The sequence below is a fragment of the Pinus tabuliformis genome, chromosome 7 (genome assembly GCF_031772625.1).
Source record: "Pinus tabuliformis cultivar Carrire ecotype Pingquan chromosome 7, CPIR1, whole genome shotgun sequence".
Lineage (NCBI taxonomy): Eukaryota > Viridiplantae > Streptophyta > Pinopsida > Pinales > Pinaceae > Pinus > Pinus tabuliformis.
The window spans coordinates 1,233,095,223-1,233,102,424 of NC_142293.1; positions in this window are offsets into that span (position 1 = coordinate 1,233,095,223).

The window sequence follows — 7,202 nt, forward strand, 5'->3', positions numbered from 1 at the left end:
ACCCACATTGGGTTTCCACCTTATATCTTGGTGTTCATGTGTGTTGCTTATGTGTGATGCTTTATTCTTCTTTTACTGCACTGTTTAATAAATCTCTGATATTTTGAGAAGAATCTTCGGTGAAAATCACATAGAAATATTTTTGCCGACGCGTTTCGAACCAACCAGTGTGGTTCATCGTCAGGACAAGTTGAATGAGAAGTTCTTGCTATGCATTATAAATAGATCGGGCAGAATGTCCAATGACCAAATTTCCAGATCAGGTAACGGCTAAAATGATAACAGCTAGATTGACCAGGGAACGGCTAGTTAGACCATGAAGGGCATAATTTATTTAATTAAGTAAGTTCAGTTATTAATTTCTTAATAAATGGACCATTTTTATAATTGCAAATATATGTTAGAATAAGTGAGTTAATATATTATAATTATAAAATAAATCAAGTCATAGAGAATAGTTGATTATATTTTAATTAAATATAAGTTAATTATATTTTAAATAAAATATAAGTTAAGGGACATTTAAATCTTAATTTAAATTAAGAAAATAAATGAATAAATTAATTGGTTATCAAAGATGTTTATAAATATTAGTTAGTTGAATAAGTTAAAAATAGAATAATCTATAAATAGTCATTTCTATTTTAAAATAAAAGCTAAAGGACCCATATTTATGAATATATATTAAAATAAATAGATTAGTATCATATTTGAAGTCAAAGAGTATCCCTGTAAAAATATTAGAGAGATTACAATATTAATTAATAGATTATTAAGGGTAAAATAGTTAAAAAATAAAAATAAAAATAAAAATAAAAATAAAAATAAATAAATAAAAATAAAAATAAACATAAAAGTTTAATAATAAAAAATAGTCAAAAATAAATTAAAAAAATAAATTTAATAATAATAATAATAATAAATAAAATAAAATAAATAAATAAATAAATAAATAATAAAAACAAATAATAATAATAATAATAAAATAAAATCAAATAAAATAAATCAAATCAAATCAAATCAAATCAAATAAAAATATTAATATTAGTTTAAAAGTTAAAGGGTTTAAATATTAGAGAAATTAAGAATTCGAAAAAATTACCTAAAAAAAAAAGGGAGAAAACGATTAGGAGGAGAGCGCTGGGACCGAGCAACTACTGATCTTCCAGTCATCCTCTCTATTGAGATTGTTCAGCCTTTTTTCAATCTCAAGGGCTTCCCTAAATTTTCGGTGATGAAATTGCGACACTCTAGCAATCACACTAGCTTCTTCGATGTAGACATGATGATTGGTTTTCTCCACATGCTCTGCTAAAGCGGAAGACTTGGTTCTCATATGCTTGAGGTTAGCTGTGTGCTCACTAATCCTTTGGTTAATGGAGCGACCAGTCTCACCGATATAGGGGGTCCCACAAGAACAAGGAATAATATAAACACCTTTCATGTCCTTGGGGTCGATAGGATCCTTCACAGATCTGAGGGACTTACGAATGGTGTTAAGAGGTCTAAAGGTTGCGGGGACATTATGCTTCTTAAGAATCCTCACAATCCTATCCATGGTCCCTTGGACATAAGGAAGATGTACACCAGGAATCCGATCCTTAGGTTCTTTTCTGGATAACGAATTCTTAGTAGCTTTGAGGAAAGCCTTTTGTCCCAAATGTCTGCTATAACCGTTCTCAACAAAGACATTAAGGAGATGGGACTTCTCCTCCTCGAAGCTCCTTTCATCAGAGATCCTTAAGGCACAAGTCGCTAGGGTGTTGAGAACACCCAACTTCTGGGCCGGGAAATGGTGGGAACTAGCATGAAGATACTGCTCTGTATGAGTTTTCTTGCGAAACACTCGGTGGGAGAGGGAACCATCCTCATTCTTCGAGATAAGAATATCAAGGAATGGGAGGCAACCATCGACTTCTTGTTCCTTAGTGAACTTGATGGCCGAGGATTGATTATTGAGATGATCGAAGAAGAGATCTAACTCCTCTTGGCCGTGAGACCAGATGACATTAGTGTCATCCACATATCGCTTCCAAAGCTTGGGCAGAAGACGGGCTGAGTTTAGAGCCTTAGATTCAAAATCCTCCATAAAAAGATTAGCAACAACAGGGGATAGGGGTGAGCCCATGGCAACTCCACAGGTTTGCTCAAAGAACTCACCTTCAAAACTGAAAAAGGTCGAAGTGAGGTAGATCTCAACCAACGGAGCGGTATCAAGATCAATTAGACAATTGATTACTTCCATGGCCTCATTTATAGGGATGCATGTGAAGAGGGAAACAACATCAAAAATGACAAGAATGTCCCCAGAGTTTGTTGAAAATGCAACAAGATGATGGAGCTTAGTGAAAAGAAGTCGCCTTCACTAAGTGGGCCTGCAGGCTATTTTTGGCGCAAAGTCTATTTTTAGACATATGGATCATGGTCTATGAGTTGCAGGATATTATTTATGGATGATTGGTCATGGTGGTAAAAATAGATGGACTTCTATTTTTAGACATATGGGCGGAGTCTATTTTTAGACTGCCAGTCTAAAAATAGAGCAGTCGAATATTATTAGCTCTTAATAATATTTGGACTATAAACATTATCTTATCCTCTTGCAGCACTTCAGTTCGAGCTACGGATGTGGCAAATGCAACTGCCAGAAGGAAATACACTTTTCCTATGGGTTAGTTGAGCTATTGCATGATGGACTTCAATTAGAACTCAAGTGATTGAGTTTGGTGGAGTTGATTGAGGAGTTGATGGAGTTGTGTTCAGTTTGACTTAGTTGAACTAGTTGTATTTAGTCTAACTGCCAAATACACTAGTGATGAGTGATGTGAATTAATTATTAATTAATTCACTAATTATTAACTCATAAATCAACAAAAGAATACATCAGTTAACTTAGTGCATGGACAGTTCAATGGAGACAAGTGTTAGAGGTGGGTGAAAGGGTGAGACTACTATCAGTTGTGACTATAGCTGTGCATGAGATTTGCACAATCATTGATTGAGATTGTCAATGAGGATTGCACAGTACAAGCCAAGGGAATTCAAACTTGGATCCGATTCTATTCTCAACTTGGATTGCGCAGTAGAGGCAGGCAAACAGTGGAGGAGATTTGAACTCGTGACTTGTTTAGATCTGAGCTAGTTTGTGTGTAGCAGGTGGAGATAGTACTGAGTACTTGTGATCAGTATTGTACTATGTATTGTTACATGTTCTCTATCATTATAATATACAAATAGTTGGGGGTTTTCAGCTGTATGCTTTCCCTAGTACATACTGTGTTGATATGTGTGATTGATGTTTCAATGTGCGCATGCGATTGTTTCTTAATTCCCCAAATTGATGATCAATGGTAGAGGAGGTTATGTATTATGCATGCATTCTGAAAATAGTGTATAATCAGGATAATCTCTGTGAATAAGCGTTATATTATTCAAAATTTCTACATGGTATCAGAGTGAAGTTGATCATCAGATATATTATTCCGAAAGTGATTACATTTTATTTCTTCAGGCAGAGTCTGTAATCAGGCCAGGTAGCCTCTAGATTCATCCTTCTTTTGGAAGGTGAGATATCCGGTAAATGCCCATACAGTCAACCTCTGTACGAGAAATACTTTGTTCTCACGAATTTTAGATCAGAAGCGGTTGAGTTTTGAGATGGTGGAATTCGAATTTGCAGCAGTGTTTTCTTGGTGTCGAAGTTGAAATGTCTTTCAACGGATTGCGATTGGAGTATGCCCTTGAAGGCAGCTTGAATTATATTGCATGGAAAGACAGGATGGAGGCAGTGTTAGATGACAATGGGTTGAAGGAGTTCATAGATGCTGAGGTCCCAAAGCCTACTGATGTTGCTCACGTTGAGGCTTGGCAAAAGAAGACAACAAAGTGTCGAAGGATTCTGTTGGAGGGCGTGAAGGATCACATTATATCCAGCCTGCATGGAAAGGCTTCTCCATACTTGATGTGGAAAGCGTTGACAGATTTATTCCAAAGCAAGAGAGACCAGAGGAAGTTGGCACTCAAGGATAAACTCAGAAACATTAAGTGTGAGAAAGGAGACAGTATGCCCAAGTATCTCACGAAGTTCACCCAATGCCCAGATGAGCTGGGAAGTGTGGGGGTGACTGTCGATGATGAGGACTTGGTGAGCTTGGCTCTCCTTGGTCTTCCGAATAGTTGGCATTCCTATCAGGACTCTATCAATGGTCGGGAGAAATTGCCAAAATGGGAGAGACTTTGGTTTGATCTTGTGCAAGAGGAGATCAGGCGGAATACCAGGGACGGATCTTCATCAAAGGCATCTGATGAAGAAAATTGCGCTTTGGCTGCCAAACAAAGAAGGGGAAGAACAAGAAAGCTTCTCATTCCGGTGCGAAAGGCAAGAAGCAAGACATGTCCAAGGTGAAGTGCTTTCACTATCACCAGCACAGACATTATGCCACAAACTGTCCACAGAATAAGAAAAATAAGCAAGCTGCTGGATCTACAGTGGTAGAGGCCTTAGCCTCGCAGTTTGAGCTGGATTTTTCGTTGATCGCATGCTTGGTATCAAGTGTGATGGGATCAGTATGGTTCTTGGACAGTGGTGCGTCTTTTCACATGACAGGAGATCGAAATTTGTTTTCTAATCTGGATGAGAAAGATCTTGGGGTGCACATCGAGATGGGTGATGATGGTAGATACAGTGCGATCGGTATCAATACCATTTCCTTTGAGAGGGAGTCTGGTAAACCCTTCGTATTGAAGGAAGTGATGCATGCTCTAGGATTGAAGAAGAATCTTATCTCTGTGGCGATGTTAGAAGACAAGGGATATGATGTTGTCTTCAGCGAGGGAAAGGCTTTCCTGCACAGTAAGACAACTGGAGAAACCTGGAAGATAGGGGTTCGAGTCAAGAACCTTTATCAATTGCCTGTATATGGCTGCACAACAATGGCATGCAAGGCAGAAGGATTGGTTAGCCGAGATGATGGCGAGATGTGGCACCGGAGATTGGGCCACCTTCACCATGTAGCCTTGAAGATACTGCAGCAGATTTCTACTGGGCTTCTTAAAGGCACTCTTGCGCAGTCAGATCAGTGCAAGGGGTGTACTTTGGGAAAATTTGTGAAAGCCACCTTTCACGAGAAGGATAGTCATGCCACGACGATCCTTGAGAGAATTCACACAGACGTGTGTGGACCTTTCTCAATAGCTTCGATAGCAAAGCACAAGTACTATGTGATCTTTGTTGATGATTTCTCTTGAAAGTGCTGGATCTTCTTCATGCAGAAGAAGAGCGAGACATACTCAAAGTTTTGTGAGTTCAAAGCACTGGTCGAGAAGGAATCGGGGAAGAAGGTGAAGGCTCTTAGGAGCGACAATGGTGGTGAATTCATCTCTGGCGAGTTCAAGGACTTTTGCAGCGCAGAAGGGATTCGAAGAGAGCTCATAGCTCCCCATAACCCACAGCAGAACGGGGTTGCTGAGCGGAAGAACAAAACGATCGTGGGTGCTGCACAGGCGATGTTGCATGATCAGGGCCTACACCTTCACTTGTGGGCAGAGGAATGCAATACTACTGTATATGTGCAGAATCGTTGTCCTCACAAGATACTTGGCATGAGTAAACCCGAGGAGGGTTATTCTGGTAAGAGGCCTGATATTTCCCATTTGAGGATTTTTGGTTCTCCTGTTTACATGCATGTGACAAAGGATGCCAGGAAGAAGTTAGAGCCAACAACAGAGGTTGGGATATTTGTGGGGTACACTAATACGCCCCACAACTATCATGTGTATTTGCCAGATAGTCGCAAGACTGTTGTGCGATGGGATATCAAATTTCAGGAGGAGAAAGCCATGAAGTGTTCGCTTGAGAGGGAGCCACACTTGCATGCAGATGAGGATCTATTAGTTCCTAAGGATGAGCTTCAGGATGTGGATCAGCCACAAGATGAAGTTCATGGAGTTGAAGAGACCACTCATGCAGTGCCAACCATCAGAGGTGAAAGCACACTACAGAAGTTGAGCGACTGGCTCAAGATGCAGAGAAGGTTGTAGGACCACCAACAACACAGCGCAGACAGAGACAATCACCTGATCGGTACACTGGATACATGGCTCTTGTGAGCAAACGTGTCGTGACTGAGCCAAAGTTGTGGAGGATCCCGCATGGGTAGATGCCATGGTAGAAGAGTATGATTCGATTGTCAGAAACAGTGCATGGGAGATTGTCCCAAGACCGGAGGGTAAGTTGCTGATCATTGTACTTTATGTAGATGATTTGATTTTGATGGGAGATGAGCTGTTGATACTTTCATGCAAGGAGGATCTTGCTAGAGAGTTTGAGATGAAGGACTTGGGCCTCCTTCATTATTTCCTGGGATTGGAAATTTGGTAGCACAGTGATGGACTATTTGTTTCTCAGGGTAAGTATGCCCGGGAGATACTGGAGAAGTTCAACATGCATGGCTACAAGCCTGTTGATACTCCTCTTCCTGGAGGTTGGAGTAAGGAGGATGCTACTTCAGCGGAGGTAGTGGATGCCACTGTTTATCGACAGTTGGTGGGGTCGCTTATGTATCTGGTCAATACACGATCCGATATATGCTATGCTATTAACCAGCTTTCACAAGCTATGGTTAGGCCAACCAAGCTCTTCTGTAAGGTAGGCAAGCATGTATTGCGTTATCTCAGAGGCACATCAGGATATGGATTGTGGTACAGACAGGAGGATGAGGTGAAGCTATGTGGCTTCATGGATGCAGATTGGGTAGGGAGCCCAATGGATAGAAAGAGCACATCTGGAGGGATCTTCAGTATTGGGTCGACAACAGTTTCTTGGTACAGCAGGAAGTAGAGATCCGTGGCACTCAGTTCAGTAGAGGCCGAGTATATGGTAGGAAGTTTGGCTATATGCAAGGCTATATGGATGAGGAAGATCCTAGTCGGGTTGTTCGGGTCACACTTGGAGTCTACTGTGATTTATTGTGATAACCAGAGTTGCATTAAACTCTCAGCTAATCCAATATTTCATGATAGATCCAAGCACATCGACATCAGGTACCATCATATCAGAGATTGTGTGCAGCAGAGAATCATGTTACTTTCATACATTCCCACGGAGGATCAGGATGTTGATATCTTGACGAAGGCGCTCACCAGGAGCAAATTCGAATACTATAGAGGCAGGATAGGGATTGCTGATAATCCATATCTTTTTG